This window comes from Crocuta crocuta, unplaced genomic scaffold (genome assembly GCF_008692635.1).
Source record: "Crocuta crocuta isolate KB4526 unplaced genomic scaffold, BGI_CrCroc_1.0 scaffold343, whole genome shotgun sequence".
NCBI classification, from domain to species: domain Eukaryota; kingdom Metazoa; phylum Chordata; class Mammalia; order Carnivora; family Hyaenidae; genus Crocuta; species Crocuta crocuta.
The window spans coordinates 1,717,903-1,739,341 of NW_027532679.1; positions in this window are offsets into that span (position 1 = coordinate 1,717,903).

Consider the following 21,439-nt stretch of genomic DNA (forward strand, 5'->3'; position numbering starts at 1 on the left):
TCCACCAGTGGTACTTGGCTTGTCTGGTGCCACTAGAATTCCCACTGGTTCCAGTTCTTCCTGCCTGCCAGGACAGAAGGGCTGTCTCTAGATTGGGCTGCCTCGCTGCTCAGATTTGATCTCTTTCAGAGGAGGTAGGAGTACATGGTGTGCCATTATTGTACTTCTACCCAGTGTCTGTAGGCAATTGAGGGGAGTTGGGTACACAGGAATAAAGCAGCTCCTCGGTACAGGCCTCTCTCAGTGATTGTTTGCCTTCTCTTAGTTTTCTGACCATGCATCTTGGTGCTTCTGGGTGGGGGAGAGGGTCATGGGCCCATGAGGATAAAGGGGTTTCCTGGACAACACCCCTTGCTGTAGGTGAGTTTTTTCTGCCAGCTCTGTGCCCTGCCTTGTTAGCTCTTGGTGGGAAGAGGATGCCTCAGGTCCATGTTTCCCTTGGCTGCTTTCTTTCTGGCTGGACTCCCAGTGAATCCCCCTTGCTGTGTGCTTTGCCTTTACCTTATATTGTCAGAAAAACTCTGCTTTGGTTCTAAGAAGAACGAGTTTACCTGGGCTGCTTTCCACCCCCTCCAGCTCTGCCAGGTTGGAGGTTCTTGTGAATACCAGGTCTGGGTAGTCTTCCTTCTTTTAGGATAGTTAGGAAGCAAGACACCTGGCCACTCTGTTGTCCCTCTTATCCTGGGGGTACTGCTTTCCACCTTCTTATTGTCTATCCGTGTTCTCCTTTGTCTCTCACAGCAGGGTGTACAGTTCAGAGGGGTTCACAAGTTGTGTTTTGCATGAATGGAAGATGGAGAAAGAGATTGATGCCATCTTTTTCTGAAGAGTAGTGTGTACTGTAGCTTTCTTGATTGTTTACATGTCAAATGTTTCCATCTAAATATATTTCTCCCTATCTTATAGGTCATTATTATAACTCCTCTTACCAATCAAGTCTTTTGCTGGTACCTAGTATAGTCCTGACTTACAATATATTCACACTAACAACTTTTGCAGATGCAATGAAAGGAACACTTATGGTGGCAATTTCAGATTGTACTTACACACTCAGGTGTGGCAGTGGCCAAATGAGGCCTTTTGAACCTCTATGATTTTACCAGGTAAACAACTGCCTTCACCTAAATAGAAGACTGTTTACATTCTGTAGTGTGTAAAGCCTAAAATTCTTTTAAAAAAAAATTTTTTTTTAATGTTTTATTTATTTCTAGGAGAGAGAGAGAGAGACAGTGTGAGCAGGGGAGGGTCAGAGACTCACAGGTCAGAGTCACAGACTGAAACGGGCTCCAGGCTCTGAGCTGGCAGTCAGCACAGAGCCCGACGCGGGGCTCGAACCCACGAACCGCGAGATCATGACCTAAGCGAAAGTCAGATGCTTAACCGACTAAGCCACCCAGGCGCCCTAGCCTAAAATTCTTAACATGAACGTTAACTGTAGTCACTTCCCCAAGAAAAGTGAGTTGCTTCCTCTTTACTTTCCTAAAGTTTATGCAAAATTTATGCTTGAATGAACACAAGTGGACTTGCAGAATCACCAGGCCTCTATCTTTTTTAGTCTCTGTATCATTCCTGTAGAAATTTCTGAAGAAATTAAACTTGACAAATATTTGTACGTTTCTGTGAGGTTTGGAGCCATTCTGTGTATCTTGTGGATCCTTAGGAATTTGAAATAGTAACATAACCTAATGAAGTTTCTTGTTGGAAGTAATCTGCTATAACCTGAAAATCGAAGATCATCTCTAATTTCTGGGGCTGGAGATAAAAAGCCAAGGAGAAATGGAAACATTTGAAAAGATATAGCTTTGGGAACTAAGTACACAAAAGTAAATACTATTTGACTGTTTATTTATTTATTTATTATTTTTCAATGTTTTATTTATTTCTGAGAGAGAGACAGAGACAGCGTGAGCAGGGGAGGGTCAGAGAGAGAGGGAGACACAGAATCTGAAACAGTCTGCAGGCTCTGAGCTGGCTGTCAGTACAGAGCCCGATGCAGGGCTCGAGCCCACAAACCGTGAGATCATTTCCTGAGCCAAAGTCGGATGCCCAATCGACTGAGCCACCCAGGCACCCCATTATTTGACTGTTTAAAAGAATAAAGTAGATTCCTCTGTACTGGAATGGTAGAATGGCCTTGATAAAGTGAATAAAACAAAACTGCCAAAATGCATAAAGAAAATGAATTTGCATATTTGTTTACATACTTACAATGGCATGCCCAGCTGAGCTAACCTCTAATGACCCCATATTCTGTGCGTGATTGCTTCCCCTTATGTATGGGCTGCCCTAGTGACCTGCTTCTAACCACGATTTTTCTAAGGTAATGAGATGTCATCACTGTGATTGAGATATAAGAAATTGTAACTTTGTCTTGCTTCGGGACTTTGTTGACTCTATCTGTTCTTTGATGGCTTGGATAACTGCCATATACAGAGGAACACAGACAAGGAAGTTCAGTAGCCTGACAGGAACTGAATTTTGCAAGCCACCACCTGAACTTGGAAGTGGATTCTACCCCTGTTGAGTGTCAAATGAGACTCCCAGCCCTAACCAACATCTTCATTGCAGCCTTGTAAATGATGCTGAAGCAGAGGATTCAGTTAAGCTGTCCCCATATTGCTGACTCCTAAAACTCTGAGAGGATAAATGGGTGTTAGTTTAAGCCAGTAGGTTTTTAGTAGTTTTTTACGCAGCAATAGACCACTAATAGACCTACCTATTTTTTATATTTGTGTAAATAGTGGAAAAGTTATTTTTTATTTTGTACTTTTCTATGTGGTAAAGATTTTCACAAGAATATTGATACAGTTTTCATAAATAATTGTTCACATAGATGTAATAAACTGTATGTATATTTTGTCTCTCCTGTGTCTAATCTGCCTGGCATCATATTGGAGCAGGAAGGTCTCCAAATGACACATTGCCATAGAACAAAAGAATGGCAAAGAAGGGAGAAGAAAAATTCTGAAGCAATTGTTTTTTTTCAGAGTTGTTCACATGGATGTGCTATTAGGTGAAGTCATGGTGCAACTGGGTATGTCTATTCATCTGGAGCTGAAGAAAACACTCATTCTTTCTTACTGCATTTAGAAAGTGAACAAAGAATAGGGTTGACTTAACACAAAAAACCATGAAAGGGGATATGGTTTTTATATTTAATCAGAGGTTTATCTCCTGGGACTGTTAAAACACTAATTATTATCAAGGAGGTGAAAAATATGCACAGCGTTATCAGCAGATGTCTTTAATATGTGTGTACATGGATGTGGTTTTTTATTTTCCTTAGCATAAAATGGGCAAAATGCAGCAATTTAATTTCCTACAGAAGTTTTTCCTTTTGTTATTAGAAGTCCAAAAAAAAATGATCATTCTGGTATCTAATTATTCAGCATCTTCATTTGTCGATGTTACAATAGTGTTTTTTCTTTAACCATGCCTGTTAGATCAAAACCATAGCTTTTACAAAAGACAAATTAGGAATTTGCAGACAATTTTCCAACAGATATTAATTGAGCAGCCTGCAGAGGAGGAGGGATATAAAGATGGGTTCTGCTGATAATTGAGAGATTTTTTAATTGTTGTTTTTTATTTTTTTAACGTTAATTTATTTGAGAGAGAGAGAGAAGAGAGAATGAATGGAGGAGGGCAGAGAGAGAGGGAGACACAGAATCTAAAGCAGCCTCCAGGCTCTGAGCTATCAGCACAGAGCCCAAGGTGGGGCTCGAACTCCTGGCCCACGAGATCATGACCTGAGCTGAAGTCACCTCTAATTTTTGTTTAATGTTTATTTTTTGAGGGTGGAGGAGAAGTTTTTTTAAAGAATGCCTTTTGGTCGGTATTTTTTTTGATAAGATTTTTGAATATTTGTCTATTCAGAGCAGTCTGTGCACTAGTAGATTGGGAAAAACTGCCACCATCTAGGTTGATTTTAATTTTTTAACTTACTTTTGAGAGACAGAGACAGGGCATTAATGGGGGAGGAGCAGAATGAAAGGAAGACACAGAATCTTAAGCAGGCTCCAGGCTTTGAGCTGTCAGCACAGAGCCCAATGCAGGCCCTGAACCCAGGAACTGTGAGATCATGACCTGAGTTGAAGTCAGATGCTTAATGGACTGAGCCACCCAGGTGCCCCAGCTTGATTTTAAAGACCAAGGACAGGAATTCCTTCTGCATTCAGAAAAGTGAAGTTCAGAAGATGGACTGGCCTGTTAAAGATTCCATTAGACATTTTGGTGCAGCATGTGCCATTTTGAGCTAATCAATTTGGAATACAGGGGAAGAAACCTGTTTAGGTTCGGGCAGTGAAATTTCTCCTTTTATGTACACTCTTACCTCTTGGATGTGCCAGGAGCAGAGAGCGACGTGCCAGGTGAGTAGCCAGGGAGAGCTGCGTGTTTGGTAGAGGGAATCTTGTTTTAGCACAAAAGTGGCACCCACAGTATGGGAATGTACCTTGCTCTGAACTACAGTGTTCCCCTCTGATGAATCCTGGTTTCTCCTCTGAGGTACTTAAAACATCTTTATCTTTAATATTTGAAAACGCAGGTTTATTTGAAGTCTACCATTGTGCCATTTTGGTAAATGTATTCTAATTACTTAAATTACACAGCAGTTCTTAACAAATAGTTCTGTATACTGTGATGTTTGGTGACTCAAGTCAGCCGAGGTATGCCTGCGGACTTGAGCGGTTTCTGAGGATTTTCAGAAGTCACACATGTAAACACATGTTGGTGCTCATTTGCTTGGTGGAATTCCATCAGTTCTGTCAACCCCTGCAGTGCTGGTGCTTTGTCTAGTAAAACAGACGATTTTTTTCCGTGTATTTTTCATAATGCCATTATAGTTTGATAGAGTAATACATGGAGTTTTAAAAATCTTAATTATTTAAGTAATGTTTACACCCCACATGCGGCTCAAAGTTACAACCTAGAGATCAAGAGTTGCATATTCTACTGACTGAACCAGCCAGGCTCCCTAAGAGTAATAGATGAAATTTTAATTAACATTTCTTTCAGGAACTCAATGAGAGTCCGCTATTGCATGAATTTAATTTTTTTTCCCCTCTATGACCAGTCTCCTTTGATAAACGTTTACAATTCAAAAGAGGCAAAACTAGGTTGGATTAAATGGTGTTTTTTCCCTCAGTGCTCAATGTGTTCTAACAAGTAAAATACGATTTACTAGTTGACTCAAAGGCCACATCTACTACTTTAATTCATGACAAGGTTTTTGTGCAATTCCTAGCAAATCAGTATATCAAATTCAGTAATTGAACTGGATTGTCTAGATTTGGTTAAGTTTTAGCTACTTGTAGGTGAATTTCAAGGCCTTGCTGTTACATCCAGATTCCCTTGATGTCAGAATAATCAGTTGAGTTGGATCGTAATGTGTGAGCTCCCCACTTCTACTCTAGACTTGATAAAGGAAAAGTGAAATAATGGCCTATAGGGTGTCATGCCCAGTTCTGATGTTGAATAATGTTATTCTGCTGTGGGTGGTAGTGATAAATTATTTTGACATTACAGAATCTTTCTTATTTGAAATTTCACGATTTGAGGTTTCCTGTAGCACTTAGTGGGCTCTCCTTAGATGCTGGAGGCATTGATCGATGCCCTTGTTTCATTGATTAACACATAAGATTCATTTCTTCCATTTTAATTATGGGAGGCATATAAAAATGTGTAAAATGTCTTTATTTAGAAATAATCCGTACCTTCCCACAGACACAACATAATAATGCTTAAATATTGAATAAAAACAAAGGAACCAGTGTATAATTTCAACTTCATTAGATGATTTTAGTGTTCTAGCCCTCAGCAAAACTCCATCATAATGAACGATATGAGGTATTCCACAGCGATATTAGAAGATAATTTATTATGATACACTAGATCTGGAACTACTATAGATGATCTCTAAAATTATTAGGCTACCTTTAGAAAAGTTTCATGAAGTCAGTGAAGGTGGAATATTGTCGTCTTTTCTAGTAGACTTGCAGACATTCAAAGTGGAATTGAAGTATCTTTTAGAAGATGCTCAAATTCATTTTTTGCTACATATTAAAATGGCCTGAATTGCTCTGTAACCATTAGCAATTTAGTTGTATGGTTTAAAATGTGCATGAATAAATACATGCTTAATATTTTGGCATTTCCTTGATATAAAAAATGTACAATATTAATACATTGGCCCAAGCCATTTTGAGGACATTTTTATTTCACAATATTTTATTGAGTATTAATTCAAAACTGCTAATTGTACCTTGTTAAGGTCACATATTAATGCAATTTTTACTTGACAAAATGCTAGCTAAACTTTAGTCTCCATGTAAACTTCAACTAAATTCCATGGGAATTCTTTAGGTGCAAAACAGTCTAACACTAATTGTACTCACTTGGATTTGCATAATGCTTGGTAATTTTCATAGCTCTTTCTTATCCCATTTCACATTTGATCTTCACACTGTGCCCAAGAGGATAGTAAGATGGGTATTATCCTCTCTAATTCGTAATCCCCTTGTTGAGTTGTGGTCTAAGAAGAGCCTGCCTAATATTCAATTCCACTGCAGAGATGAGGTTGGAGTGCATTTGCTGAACTTTCTCCTTGTGATTTTAAGTCACTGGGGTACAGACTCTTCTATAATTTCTGTGCTTTGGATTGGGCTCTATGGTACTTTTTGTGCCAATATCCATTTGGGGTTATGGTTAAATTTTTCACTAAAGTAGTTGATTTTGACATGAAAGCAAGTTTTCTCCTTAGGGAATCATGCTGAGTTAGCAAGTGTCCCATCTGCTGTGAATAACAGGTATTAAAACCATATAGCATAAATGGTAGAATCTTGATTCTTTCTAGCGCAGGTCCTGGCTTTGATTGTTTTGGCCCATAGCCTTAGCAAACTTTTGAATCTCTCCAAACTTCTGTTTCTTCAACTTTAAAAGGGAAATAACGGTAGCTAGTATGTAATTCAGTTCTGAGATTCAATGGGATGATTCATAAACGGTATGATACAGAATAAACATTGAGTAAATGTTCATTGCCTCTATTTTTTCTTTAAAAATGTGTTATAGCCCAGGAAGGAAGGAAGGATGTGGAATATTGTATATATGAAGCATTTTACACATAATTTCATGTAATCTAATGAAGAACAAGTAACCTACTGAGAATATGTATACCTTTCTCATATAAATCAGTGAACAAACTTGTTTTTAATTTTTTGGCAGACTTATGAAACCAATTAGTTTGGTAATATATATTCAACCTTAATGGGCAAGTAAATAATTAATGTTATTGCCTTTGTAAATTTAGCTTTTCAGTTATAAATTAACATAATTAAAAGAGTAATGTTTCAGTATGCATTCTACTAGCCAAATTTAAATCAAGCAATTAAACTGTAGGTTTTCTGCACCAAATGAGCTCAGCTCATAATGAGACAGACGACAGACGTAAATTTGTTTTTTCATGGTCAGGTTCATTACAGAAACATGAAGGAAAATACTTGTAGTACGTGTAATCAAGTAAATTATTCCAAGCACCATAAATTGTTTTTTTTTTTTTTTCTGGGTCTTCTACCTGAAATTCAGAACTTAAACACTGCTGTTTTTTTCCCTCTCTCCTGAAGAATGAGTTCTACTTGCAAAAGATCACTTAGGTTTTTGTCTGAATATTTTTGTGTTGGTAACTACCTGTAGGAATCCAAATCTCTGAAGAGGATAGGCTGATGTGTGGGGGGACAGGACCTCAGAACCAGAGCCATGACCATTTACATGAAAAATGAGCCATTTTTGCATGGCTTGGATTTGAAAGGCCAGCTGTGTGAAAACTGTGTGGCAGTGGTGATGGAAAGAAAGGTCTAAGGCTGTCACTGCTGTGCTCTGAATCCATCCACATGAATGGAGAAAGGTATAAGGCCGTAGCTTGTATTCTCCCTGAGAAGTGAAGCAGGTGTATATTTCTGCTTTGAAATCAGCCCTGCGGAGTACTATCAAACAGATTTTAATCATAAACCATATATTTTGTGACTATGTTGTTCCAATCTGAATGAATAGAAACTGGGACTTGCTATGTGAGGATAATTGAACTGCGGACATTTTTAATCTTCAAGAAATACTGGTATGTAATTAAACATGCACTGACTAATGATCTATATTTAACAGCTCGCCACTTTGAAGCACACTACTAAAGGTAAAATTCCAGGGCATAATAGAATGGGCACATGTGTCCTATTAATCTCTTGTTGCAGATAAACACAACTGCTTCTTTTTGTCCACTGATAAATACATAAAGTTAATATGTATTTATTACATCTTAACCCCTTCCCCTTTAGTGATGATGCGCTTATTGAAAATACCCGGTTTGATATGGATCTTTAATTCGTTCCATCTTTAGTGATGCATTATTTTAGTGTTTATAATATCTTAAGGGTGAAAGACTTGAATTCTTTGCTAGCAACTTTGGGGAAATGTATATCCTATTGATGATGGCCTTTTTTGGTTACAGAACACATTTCTTCCCCTTGATTATCATGTGATACAGCCCTAGTCTCCTTAGGTCCAATTAAGAGTTTTTCTAAGTACAATATATGGTCACTCCATTTTATTTTCCTGGATAGCATTTTTATTTTTTTTCCAGAGTCACTGTCCATTCACTTCTGATACCTGTTATGGATATTTAAAAGCAAATAAAGTTGTAAATCACCACTAACTTCGATCTCTCGTTCACTCATCAAATTACCTTGGAATAAGTCTAGAAGTCAATGGTTCTGAATCTTACTTTGGATCAGAAGTTGTGGGCCTTCTCCTTAGGAAAGTGGAAAAAACAAAGTTTTGCATAAATTGCTGGGGGTTCATGGAACACCTAGATGTCATCCCTGGTGTCAAGTTTAAACCTCTGTGATTAGAATTGTCAAGACTGACCGATCTCCTGTTATTATTCTGTTCCAATGCAATAGTTCTCTCTAAAATGTTCTAAATTAGAACTCTTATTGTTCTAAATTAGACTCTATTAGTGGTCCATATTGGTCATATTAACTTCCATTTGTGATTTCTGCTTCGCAAAATGCTAGTAATTTTTCCAAGTTAAACCAAACACCACTTGTTCCTTGAAGCTCTCTGTCTTCTCTTGAACCCTCATGTGAACCCAAAGTAGGTAACCTTTCTCTGCCATTCCCTCATTCAACTCTTATGCCACTTTATAGATGTATCTCTCATGGAAGTTCACGTATATGAGTATGTTATAGTTGTATTTCCACCACTATTTTCAACTTCTTCATGGAAACAGAAATTCTGTTTTTTTTAATCACATATTTTTATTTACATAGTGTTAACAGTAAATACTGTAGAAACATGTGCTTTTCTAAACAAGAATAACTGAAATAAGTTTGGGAGCTAACTTGAAATGTGCTTCCTGGGATAGAAATGTGTGAGATGTAATAAAGTAGTAGAGTAGCTTCAGTTGTTTATTGTGACGTGAGCACTGGTTGCTCTATTTGATAAAAATAATGAAGAGTGTTGTTCAATCTAAGGACATCAATATGTCTTTGTGAAGCAGCTAGGTATAGGTTTTAAGAGCTTTCCCACCTTGGAAGCAGTAGGTAGGAACACTTGCATCTTCGTATCTAGACTGAATGTTCACAACTGTAAAATGGGGATAATAGTCATAACTGAGTATAGTTGATTATGAGCCTGGATGCCTTGACCACATACCTCACCTCACATTAAATAAATACGATCTGTTATTAATAGGGAAAGTTGCTGGGTATTTACTTTCTATAATTCTATGGAATATATCTTTATGATGTCTTTAATTTTATTTATTTGAAACAGCCTTTTAAAGCTCCTAATTGAATTCCTGTAAGGATCTTGGGGGCATTGATAATTACCTAGGGTAGTATTCAGATCCACAGATGAAGTTTCTACCGAGTCGCATTGCCTTTCTAATTGTTAGTCTCTGAAAGAGTCCATAGGGTAATGGAAAAGAACTCGTGTTGTAGTAGTCTAGTTATTTCCTACCAACATGGGTAATAATGCCACCAAATCCTCAGTGAGTGAGTGTGCTAATAACCCAGATCTCCAGAAATGAACACCTTGTTTTATAGTATTGGCCAATGTTAAGAGTGTAAATATTCCCAACGTGTTTGATTTCAAGTTACATAATTTAACAGCCAGCTTAGAAAATCCCTCGAGGTTGAGCAGAACTCTTGCTAGCTGGCTTCAGCATACCAGGACAGATTCTTTGATCTCATCTCTCCGAGCCACCCTCTAGTCCCTTGCCTTGTAAAATTTCCCCTCTTTAGGACACTGTCTTTCTTTTCTCCCCTCCCTTCACCTCTTGTCTTGCTCACTTCATCGGCTTCCTTTCAGAGCCTGTGCAGATTTCATTCACTTCATTTTGGTTCTTGTTTGATTCTTCAGTGGTAGGGTGGTGCCGTGGGGAAGCAGGGTGTGAAGGGAGAGGAGGGGGAGGCATGCAACATAGAAGTCTCGCTCTTTCCTTAACTTTACAAATGCTTTAGTCTCTTTTAATTTCTTCCTGTAGCCTTCATGGTTCTGTATGGTCTCATCCCACTTTATTTTTCAATGTGAGTGGTTATGATGCTTCATCCTGAAAATGTGTAACTCCTTCATCTATATATGACTTCTTTAAGTTCCTTGAAAGCACAGCATTCTCTCGTTCAGGATATCTTACAGGGAGGTTTCTCTGCCTAGAAAGGTCTTTACCTTTCTTCCTCTCTTCTTAGATTTTCATTCAGGTAAACACTCTTCAGCCTCATAGCTCAAGAACACCTCCCTCTCTGGGATGACCCAAATGAAGGTTATCCTTTGGTGATCCCACCCAGCCTGGTACTTACCTCTGTCAAACAAGTTTTCATATCTCACTCATTTCTCAACACAGAGGTGAGTGTTTGAAAGGCACTATTTGTATATTTGCCAAACGAGAAATCATGGCTTTTGAGGGCACTTAGAGATTAGGAATCAGGTGATGGTGCATCATTTGGGGCAAGCCAAAAGATCTTTAAGACATCATTGTTTTTTTTGTTTTTTGTTTTTTTTTTTCTCCCATATACTTTATTGTGCATTTCTGTTTTTACATTATTGGGAACTACCACCTCACCTGTGCTTTGAGGATCAGTGTCAAAGTGTAACATTTAACACATCTCTTTGGGCCTGAATTCCTTTAAGTTCTGAGAAGCAACATTCTTAAGACCTGACAAGTGACATGGTTATAAATGTGGACTCTAGATTTAAAGCATCTTAATACAAATCCCAGCACTGCTACTTTGGGCAGGTTGCTTGGTATCCTCTCCTGTCAAATGGAGATGATGATAGAACCTTCCTAATAAGCAAGGGAGAAGAACTGAGTCAGTACGTATGAATGGGACTTAGATTTTTTTCACTCACATATAGTGTTCTTTCCCTCCTCTGCTTACAACACACTTTGTGTAATTCCTTCTGTGGGTTCTGGGAAATGGTACAACATTGGACTGGTCATCAGCCATTAGCACAATGATTTTGAGAAAGCATGGAGAAATTTCTTGTTCTCCTCTTTCCTCTCAGAATTGAGCTGCTTCATGTACATTGGCAATTTTATTTTTCAAACAAGCACTCTTTCCCTGTATTATCCAAAATAACTTTTCGAATTAATGTAGTGATTTGTTCCATTCTAAGGGGTAATTATCTGTAATGTTTTATTTTTAGAGTAATATCCAGTAATTTTCAGAAGCTGGAGCTTGTCATAAAATCATTGAAAGACAAGTAATTTTCTTCTAACTACTCCAACAGAGTGGCTCAGTTGATTCCAATCGTGCTTGAGAAGTGAGTTGAGCATGCAGGTTGCCAGTTTATCCACACAGTGAGGATAAATATGGTAGGAAGTGTTTGAGATTTTGGGTGGGAGGGAATTATGAGGGAATACGTAAATGAGAGGAACTTAATAGAAAATGCGGTTCCAGTCAATAGGACATGCTTTGACTACTGAAGGAAGGAAATGACTTTTACATCCGTAGAACATCTGGAACTTCTCTGAGCTGGTGAACCCAACCTCCTCGTGAATGAGGGGGGAAGAGAGAGTCCAAGACTTCTACAAATCCTCTCCAAATTATTTTGCTATCTTTTTGAAGGCATGTGGAACAAAGGCCATACCTTATGTTTACAGTGCACTGAAGACTGGAGACCAGAAGGGGCTTGGTTGGTGCATCACAGAAAGAGAAAAGTAGTCAGCATGGCAGAGGCATGTTAAGCAGGTAGAAGTGTAGACTACAAGATGAGACCAGTGAAATGGGCCAGACTTCAGATCGTCTAAACCACAGTAAGGATTTGAGATTTTATTCTAAAGTTGTGGAAGGCCTTTGCAAAGTTTAAGCTGAGGAGTGGAAATGGCTTAGGTTTAAAAGCTCATTCGTTCCTGCTATAGGGAAGAGAAAGGGATGGGATCAGCCCAAGATGGATTGATGAGAGACCACTGAGAAGGTTGTAGAAATATTCCAGACAAGTGGAGATGTGCTTTTAGGGGCTCCTTCTAGCAGAGGAGAGTGGAGAGTAGAGGGGAAAGCTCCTTCCATGTGAGAGGCATTGCAGGTAAGCAGCTTAGGGGCAGTTGTGCTGGCTGCTTAGAAAGATGATGAGTGGTTTTTCGTGTGAAAACATTTAGAAAAGCAATGTGTATTCTGTGCACATGCACGCACCTGCGTGCATTGACAAAGTGGAGTGTGTAATGGTATTAAAACAGGAGGCTAGAGGTGGAATTATTTTTATGCTTTCTTATGTAATTGTGAACAAGTTCAAGGACTGACCCATTTGTTCTCCTTTTTAATAAACCATTTTTCCTCTTAGAAATTTCTTAGTTTAGAACTTTCAGTAAGCAAGCTATAAAATTGAGACAGAAGTTTTTGGACTTCAGCCAAATGGTTCATGTAAGTTCATGAACATCACTTGGTGCCAGATGGCTAAGAACAATTATCCGGCATTTCTTTCAACTGTAATGTTTTCAGAGAACTTTATGATAAGCGACTAATTTAACTTCACATTTGCCTAGTAAGAAGTGAGGGGAAAAATAATTGCTAGCTATCTAAGGAACAATTATGTAATTTATACAGCTCTGTGGGTTGTTAATAAATATTAAGTAGTGACTTAGCTTCTGTGGTGGGAAACAGATGGTTTGGAAAGGTTTAGGATCAGCAAACCTGTGTTTCCCAATACTCATACCTAGACATAAGGAATTGTTTGGAGTTTGTGTTTGTTTTGATAATCAAAACAGGATGTTAGACCTGACTGGTATGTTTTCTCCTTTCAAAACTGTGCGGATTCTTCTTTCACAGCATGGAAAACTGAGGCTGGATTAGTAGGTGGATTGCTTTAAGTTTGCAGAACAGGGATTTGGTCCAAAGGTTTGAGTGACTGTGTAGTCCTTGTTTTGAAGTTAGATGACCACTTTCCTCCCCTTGCTGAAGCGACGAGGTTCTTCCTTCTCCTAGCCAGGCCGTTGGCCAGCCCACAATGTATATCTGTGTTGTTTCATAAACTTCCCATAATCTACCTCTTGATGGGGCTAAATATGTTTCTAAATCTAATCTTTCTGGTTTCTAATGTGATTTCAGTGAAAGCTTATTTCCAATGCAATGGTTTTGCAATTATAGTGGAGTCTCAACTTATGTGCATTTAATTTATGCAAATTCAACTGTACGTGCACAGCAAATAAAAAGAGAACCATTTACATAGTGCAGAGGATTCTGTCCCCCGCTCCATGCAGTGAGCACATGCCCCAGAGGAAGAGAGGCTATAATCTTCTGTCCTCAGTGTCTGTCCCAGGATTTGGCCCCCCTCTAGGGTAAGAATTTGATCTGAGTGAAGTTCTACTGCTTAATCATACTTACTTTTCACAGTAGAAGGCATGTAAGATGAGTCTTCACTTTGTATATTGTTCAACTAAAGAACTGGGTGCTACAGAATGGAAGGAAGTTTTTTTTGTTTTCCCCTCTGAATCTGTTTATTTAACATACTAAATGAGGGATGCCTGGGTGGCTCAGTCAGTTAAGCGTCTGACTTTGGCTCAGGTCATGATCTCTCCGTTCATGAGTTCAAGCCCCGCTTCAGGCTCTGTGCTGACAGCTCAGAGCCTGGAGACTGCTTCAGATTATGTGTCTCCTCTCTGTGCTGCTCCCCCACTCTTATGCTCTCTCTCTCTTTCTCTTAAAAGTAAATAAACATAATAAAATTTAAAAAAAATTTAAAAACCCCAAATACTGAATGAGCATTTATTACATAGCAACACTGTTCTAGGTGCTAGGAATACTACTGGGGAAACAGTGACCTACTAAAATAGATCACCTGCTCTCACAGAAATTAGAGCGTAGTGGCTTCTGAAATCTCAGTTAACATGCTACCTTCCTAAGATATTTTGAAGAATGATGTTGGTTTTATGCGGTTTTCACCTTGCTGATTTTTAACATTAAATTCCTCTGTACAGCCACTTTGAAGACACTTTGGCAGTTTTTTAGAAACCTAAACGTATTCTTACTTTATGATCTAGTTGATTATACTCCTTGATTTTACCTCAAGGGTTGAAAACCTGTGTCCATAATACAGAAACCGGCTCCTGAGAGTTGAGAGGAGATTTATTAATGATTGCCAGAACTTGGAAACCACCAGGATACTTTTCAGGAGGTGAATGGGTACAGAAACTGGGGTACATCCAGGCAGCGGAATAGGACTCAGTGCTATAAGGAAATATGCTGTCAAACCATGAAAAGAGCTGGAGAAAACCTAAATGTGTATTACTGAATGACAGAAAGCAGTTTGAGGAGGCTACATTCTGTGGGATCCCAACTATACGACATTCTGGCAAAGGTAAAACTACAGCGATATTTAAAAAGCTTAGTGGTTGTCAGGGATTACAGGGAAGGGAGCGACGGACAATGAACAGATAGAGTGCAGGGGAGTTTTAGGACAGTGAAGATATTCTAAGTGCTGTTATGTTGAAGACCTGCCATTAAACATTTGTCAATGCCTGTGAATGTGTAAGACCAAGAGGGAAGCCTATGGTAACCTCTGGACTTTGGGCGGTGATGTATCAATGTAATGTCTCATTGATGGGAACAGATGGGAACTATTTCATGATACTGAGGATGGGAGTGGCCATGCGTGCTTGGAAAGAGGAAGCATGCGAGAACTCTCTGTACTCCCTGTTCCAGTTTGCTGTCAACCTAAAACTGCTGTTAAGTCTCTCTCTCTCTCTCTCTCTTTCCCTATGTATGTATGTATGTATGTATGTATGTATGACAACCTTGGGGTTGCCTGGGTGGCTTAGCTGGTTAAGCTTCCAATTTTGGCTCAGGTCTTGATTTCACAGTTCAGGAGTTCAAGCCCTGCATCTAGCTATAAGTTTTCAGCACAGAGCACATTCAGATCCTCTGTCTGTCTGTCTGTGTATCTCTGCCTCTCCCCACCTCTACCCCACTGGTACTCTTTCTTTCTCAAAAAATAAACCCATTGTTCCTCTCAGGCACCCCCACATAAGCCACAGCTCCTTATGTGTCCTATACATTCTTACTAGTTTTTTGATAATTGATAGAATGCAGGAGTATAGTGGTGCCAGTATCCTAGAGGTGTTTGGAAAGAGGGTATTTGGTCTGGCATAGTCCTGCAAGATGCGAATCGGGGAGTAGAGAGCTGGATCCTTGTCACTCATCTGACCCCAGTCACTTTTGTGACTTTGGACAAGCCACTTTCCTCATCTGCAAAATAGTAGGATCCAACCGGCTGATCCCTGTAATCCTGTCCAGTCCTTTTCTTGGAAGTACTTTTAACTGGATGATTTCAACTTGGTCCTAATTATTTAACAGTATTATAGCAAAATCCCTTCAATGTCACAAATTACAGGTCATATTTTTATTCCTTTAGAAGGTAAAAATATTTAAGGATATAAAGATGGATAGTATTACAGTGTGCTGTTCTGTGGGCTTCCTCATAGGGCAGATTCCTGTTACCTCTTACATAATTCTTTGGAAATGGTTGCAAAATTGTTCTTACATTTATGGTTAAAGTAAAAACATTTTACATTGTGAGACACCCTTTGCTTCTAGAGGTCACTTTGGAGAAAGTATTCAATATGACCTAACAGAGATAACAGGACAGTCAATTTATTTTCAGCTTTTATAATATTTAATGGTACAAGGTTACATTTTTTTACATTAAGGAAAATGATAAAATGAATGGTTGTGTGTCTACCACCCAGCTTGGCAAATCCTAAGATTTTGAAATATTTGCTTCCCAATTGTTGAAGTAATAAAATACTAATGTAAAAATATATTTTAAAGATTTTTAAAAAGTTATTTTGAGAGACAGTGTCTGTCTCTGGGACAGCGGGGGGCGGGGGGGAGAGAGGGGAGGGAGAGAATCTCTCAAGCAGGCTTCTTGCTCAGTGTGGAGCCTGATACGGGGCTTGATCCTATGACACTGGGGTCATGACCTGAGCCTAAGTCAAGAGTCTGATGATGCTCAACCAACAGAGCCACCCAGGTGCCCTGGATAAAAACATTGTTTTTAAAATGAAATTCCCTGTGCACCTGGGTGGCTCAGTGGGTTAAACATCCAAATTCGGCTCGGGTCATGATCTCATAGTTTATGAGTTCCAGCCCTGTGTTAGGCCCTGTGCTGACAGCTCAGAGCCTGGAGCCTACTTTGGATTTTGTGTCTCCTTTTCTCTCTGCCCCTCCCCTACTAATGCTGTCCCTCTCTGTCTCTCTGTCTCAAAAATAAATAAACATTAACAAATTAAAAAAATTTTCAATTCTGTTTGTAAGCATGTCACACACTCATTAAGAGGAAAAAAATGATAAGAATGAAAGAGGTCAAAATCCTACATGATTTTACCACCTAGAGACAACTATTACCGTTTTTATTACATTCCTTTGTTTAAAAAGATGCTCTATGTGCATTTATCTGGCATACAATTCCCCTTATTTTATTATGGAAAGTTAAAATAAATTTTAAAAGAGAGAGAACAGGGTAAGGAACTACTAGGTAACCCTACATGAACTGTAAGAGTGGCCAGTTCATTAGCAGGCTTGTTGCATATATCACCCCGACCTCACTCGAGCAAATTCCTACCCATAACCTTCTTCCTTAAATAGTGCCGTGTTCATCTCTAAGTGGTGACTTCCTTTTAATAAATTAAACAATGTCATTTTTATGCCTAAGATATTACTTATTTTGTACTAGCAAATGCCTAGTCTTTTTTTTTTTTTTAACCACTGCTCCTATTTTTTTCTTTCACTTAGTGTGACAAGATCCAAATCAGTTTCATCCCTTAGAAGTGACTGTGTGTTTCTGAAGTCTCCCTTAATCTGTAGGTTCCTATCACTCTTCACTCTTCTCCTTGTGATTTACTTGTTGAAGACGATCTGGCTCTTGATCCTGCATACAGTTCCACAGCCTGGATGGTGCTCATTGTATCCTCTGTTGCATAAGCAGATTTCCTGCTCACCTGCATTTCCTTTAAGCTAGCAGCTCTAATTCAGGTTCCATGTTGTTGGCTAGAGTGCTTCCTAGTTGAAGCTGTTAGGCCTCCAAAAGATCCCTCCTGGGATCTTTCTCTTGTAATGTTAGTAGCCATTGATAATTATTACCTAGATGCATTATTTCATTAAGGGTTAAACAGTGGTGACATTCCAATTTTTAAATTTTGTCACTTTTTTTTTTTTTTGGTGAGAAACTTCTACAAATGGAAACTTCCTTTCTTCAGTATTTGATTATACATTCTAAGGAAAGGCAGGGTGGAAGGTTGATTTCCATTTATTAACTATTTTCAAAATAATGATGTGGTTGTCTAGTGTCTTCCAAAGATGACCAGTGAGGTGTTTTCTTCTTCTTACTATCATGATAAACTCACTGATTGAAATATATCTGAGGCAGTTTTGTTCTTGGCAGTATTACAAGCGTTGATGTTCTGATTTTTCATGCATGATTTGGATTTCTTATTATGAGTGTTGCTGAGTTCATAGGCTATTGGCATTTTTTTTCCTCATAAACTTCCTGTTGATATCCCTTGCCTATTTTTCTAGACACTTGGTAGTATTTTTCTTCTCTATCTTTAGAAGATCTTTATATTAGGAATATTAACTCTTTGATTGTACAAAATGAAAAGACTACCCCTCAAAAACTCACATAAGCAATATAAGGAGATAAACTGGTAAAACGTGCAGTTTTTATCATAGACAAAAATGAGTTCGTGACCCAGCAGAGAAGACTCTAGGGGTGGTAGGAAGCCCAGAGCCTGGACTCATTCTCCAGGGTTCTAATCCATGCTCTGCAGTATGGTACACATTACTTGAGCCTTCTCTTTCCCCTATAGGCAAAACAAGAATCTCAATAGCACTGCTTCACTGGGAGCATTTCTTGAGCAAATGTAAGCTCAGAACAGTGCTGGTATATATGAGGTCAATAACTAATAGTTTCTAAGATTTTTTTTACTTACCAAAACCACGGATAAGTATTCTGCTTTTATTAACATCTTGGGGGTTGGACAGTAATTCTAAACCCTCTCATCCTCAGGTGGTTTGGGTTTATCCAACACCTCAGTCATTCCCTAGACTGGCCTTCACTCTTTGCTACCACAGAATTAGCAAGGAAAAGGTATAGCTTGCTTTGGAGATCAATCAGTGAAGCAGATCAAGAATAAATGATTAATAGATGTCCACCTATAGATACTATGCCTCTGCAGTATCTCCATATTACATTCTTACTCTGTTCCTCAAAGAAAGAAAGATGACATAGACAGATTCGATGTTCTCAAGAACTTGTTCTAGTAGGTAAGGCACAAACATAATGTTGTATGTAGTATTTTTCACCTCTAAAAATCCTTGCAAGAGCTAGTTGAGGTGTTATTCTGCCCTTCTAATAAGAAAGTTCATACCACTATGAATTATAAATATATTGCATTAATTCAAATGTAGCATCATTGTATTAAAATTATTCCTCAAAAAGAATGCTTTGAGATCTGTATTATGACTTCTGTCTTGCAGATGAAGCACTGAGACTTAAAAAGCATGTCCGAAGATAGAGATAGTGGCCAGCTGAGCCAGGAGTCAAACCCATGCAGGGATCTGATACTTTCAGCCAGTATGACCTTTGCAGTTTACAAAGCAAAACAGTGTCCATGTTGAGAGCCTCCTAGAATGACCTGTTTTTGCTGAGCACCCTTGAGTGTTCATGGTGGTGTAATATTGTGGATCTAACTTCTATATGTCACCAAGAGAAGGAGATCAGAGACTGATGTTTCAGGGATGAGGGGATGCTTTCTGAGATTTTATTGACCATGTTAGTGCCTAGAGATACATGGAAATCTGCCACTTAAAATGGCCCCTTGTAATTGAACCACTGGTTCATAGAGGCATGTACTCGAGCTGTGTCTCCATGCTAATGTGTAAGACAGGTGTGGTGAACTCCTCATTGGCTGAGTTTGAGCTGGCTTAGGAAGCCCACTGGCTGGATTTGAGGTCATGTGAGGCACCATGCTGCCACTGTGAGTTGTATTGGGATCTACAAGGTCGGGTGGCCCATAGACGTGTGGAAGTTGATGGAGAGTTTGAATCCATGAGTCATGCAGAGAGCAGATGTATTTAGGGAATCCTATATATACTTGCTATTAGGCTAGGAACAAAGACCGCTTCTCTCATGACAGTGATAAATTTCCTAAAGCAAAGGTGAACCTGTATTTGTAGATGGCAAAAATAGCAAAGGTCACACTTGGAGAAATAGTGGGTAGGTGCATATGGAGAGGGGTGAGGGTGGGCATCCTTCTATGAATGTTAAATTTTAAAAGCACATCTTGTGGGCCACTGCTGTTTCTGTCTACAGACTGTCCGTGTCTGACCCACTTGATGAAGCTGGAGATAAATCATTTGTTAACTAGCTAAGGAAAAATATACATCAACAATTAGCCCAAACGCTAGCAAGTTCTTTCAAGTATCATTATAATGTTCAGTGACATTTTTTCTAGAGTCTCTTTCATTTCACCATTCAAATCTTTTAATGTTTATTTATTATGAGAGAGTGAGCGAGTATAGCATGCATGTAAGCAGGGACAGAGACAAAGAATCCCAAGCAGGCTCCATGCTGCAAACCCGGAGCCTGACAGCTGGGGCATAGTCTCACTAACCATGATATCATGACCTGAGCCAAAATCAAAAGCTGGATGCTCAACTGATTGAGCCACCCAGGCTCTCCTCACCATTCAATGTACAAGGCTAACCGGGTAAGAAAACAAGGTGCAAGGAATTGGCCAGAGATCAGGTATCTAAAAGTCACCAGATAGCTCCTATTATCCTTAAAATCCAGTGACACAAATTTTCTTCAGCTATTCCCTAGTAGTTTGATGGTTTGGTGTCCAGATTAGGAATAAATGGAAAACTTTCAGATTTAGCCCAAAGGTAGTGATTCCAGTTATAGATGAACACCCAGATCTCCACAGTATTTTATGTTTCATGGACCCAATGTAGTTTCTATAATGTTCACTGGTAGGACATGTAATTAATATTTTATAAACTGAGCCCATGACCGATGGTGACTCAGTTCAACGTATCTACTGCTCAGGAGGTTAACTGTTCCAACATGGGGTGTGACCTCCCCTACGGATTTGGAAGAAGCCTACCCTCTCCTGTATCTGGGTGCTTTCATTCTCTTTGGCAGAGACCAAGCTGGGTCAGTCTTCACACTCACATTCTTAGGAGACTGAATTCTTCCTTTGAAGATAAGACTGTGGCCGTTCTAAACATCAGAACTCTGCTTAATCAGAAATAAAATCTAGGAAAGGATCCTTGGTGATTTTCAGCATACTTGGAGGCCACCAAGAAGCCCCAGGGTTGATTCTGAGTTTATTTATTTATTTTTTAATTTTTTTTTCTTATTTTTAATTTATTTTTGAGAGACAGGACAGAGCAGGCAGGGGACGGTCAGAGAGAGAGGGAGATACAGAATCTGAAGCAGGCTCCAGGCTCTGAGCTGTCAGCACAGAGCCCAATGCGGGGCTCGAACACAGGAACCGTGAAATCATGACCTGAGTTGAAGTCGGACACTTAACCAACTGAGCCGCCCAGGCGCCCCTGGTTCTGAGTTTAAATCCTGGCTGTCACTTTCTGGTTGTGTGATTTCACACAAATTTCTCTGACTTCTTCATATGCAAATGGAGATGATGAACACATGAAGCATTGCCGGCAAACACGAATGCCATGTGTATGTCTGGGAGGCACAGCCTTGGACACACACGTGGTTTAAGTCTAATCACCGTGCTTCTCCTTGAAAAGGCAGTCCCCTATGGCAGCATTGCCCCAGTTCCTGGTAAAACCCAGCCTAGTTTGACAGATTGAAATTCACAGTTCATCCCTTCCCCCCGGCCCGCTTCCACTTCGAAATCTTAATCGAGATCCATGGTAGAGTTCCTAGTATC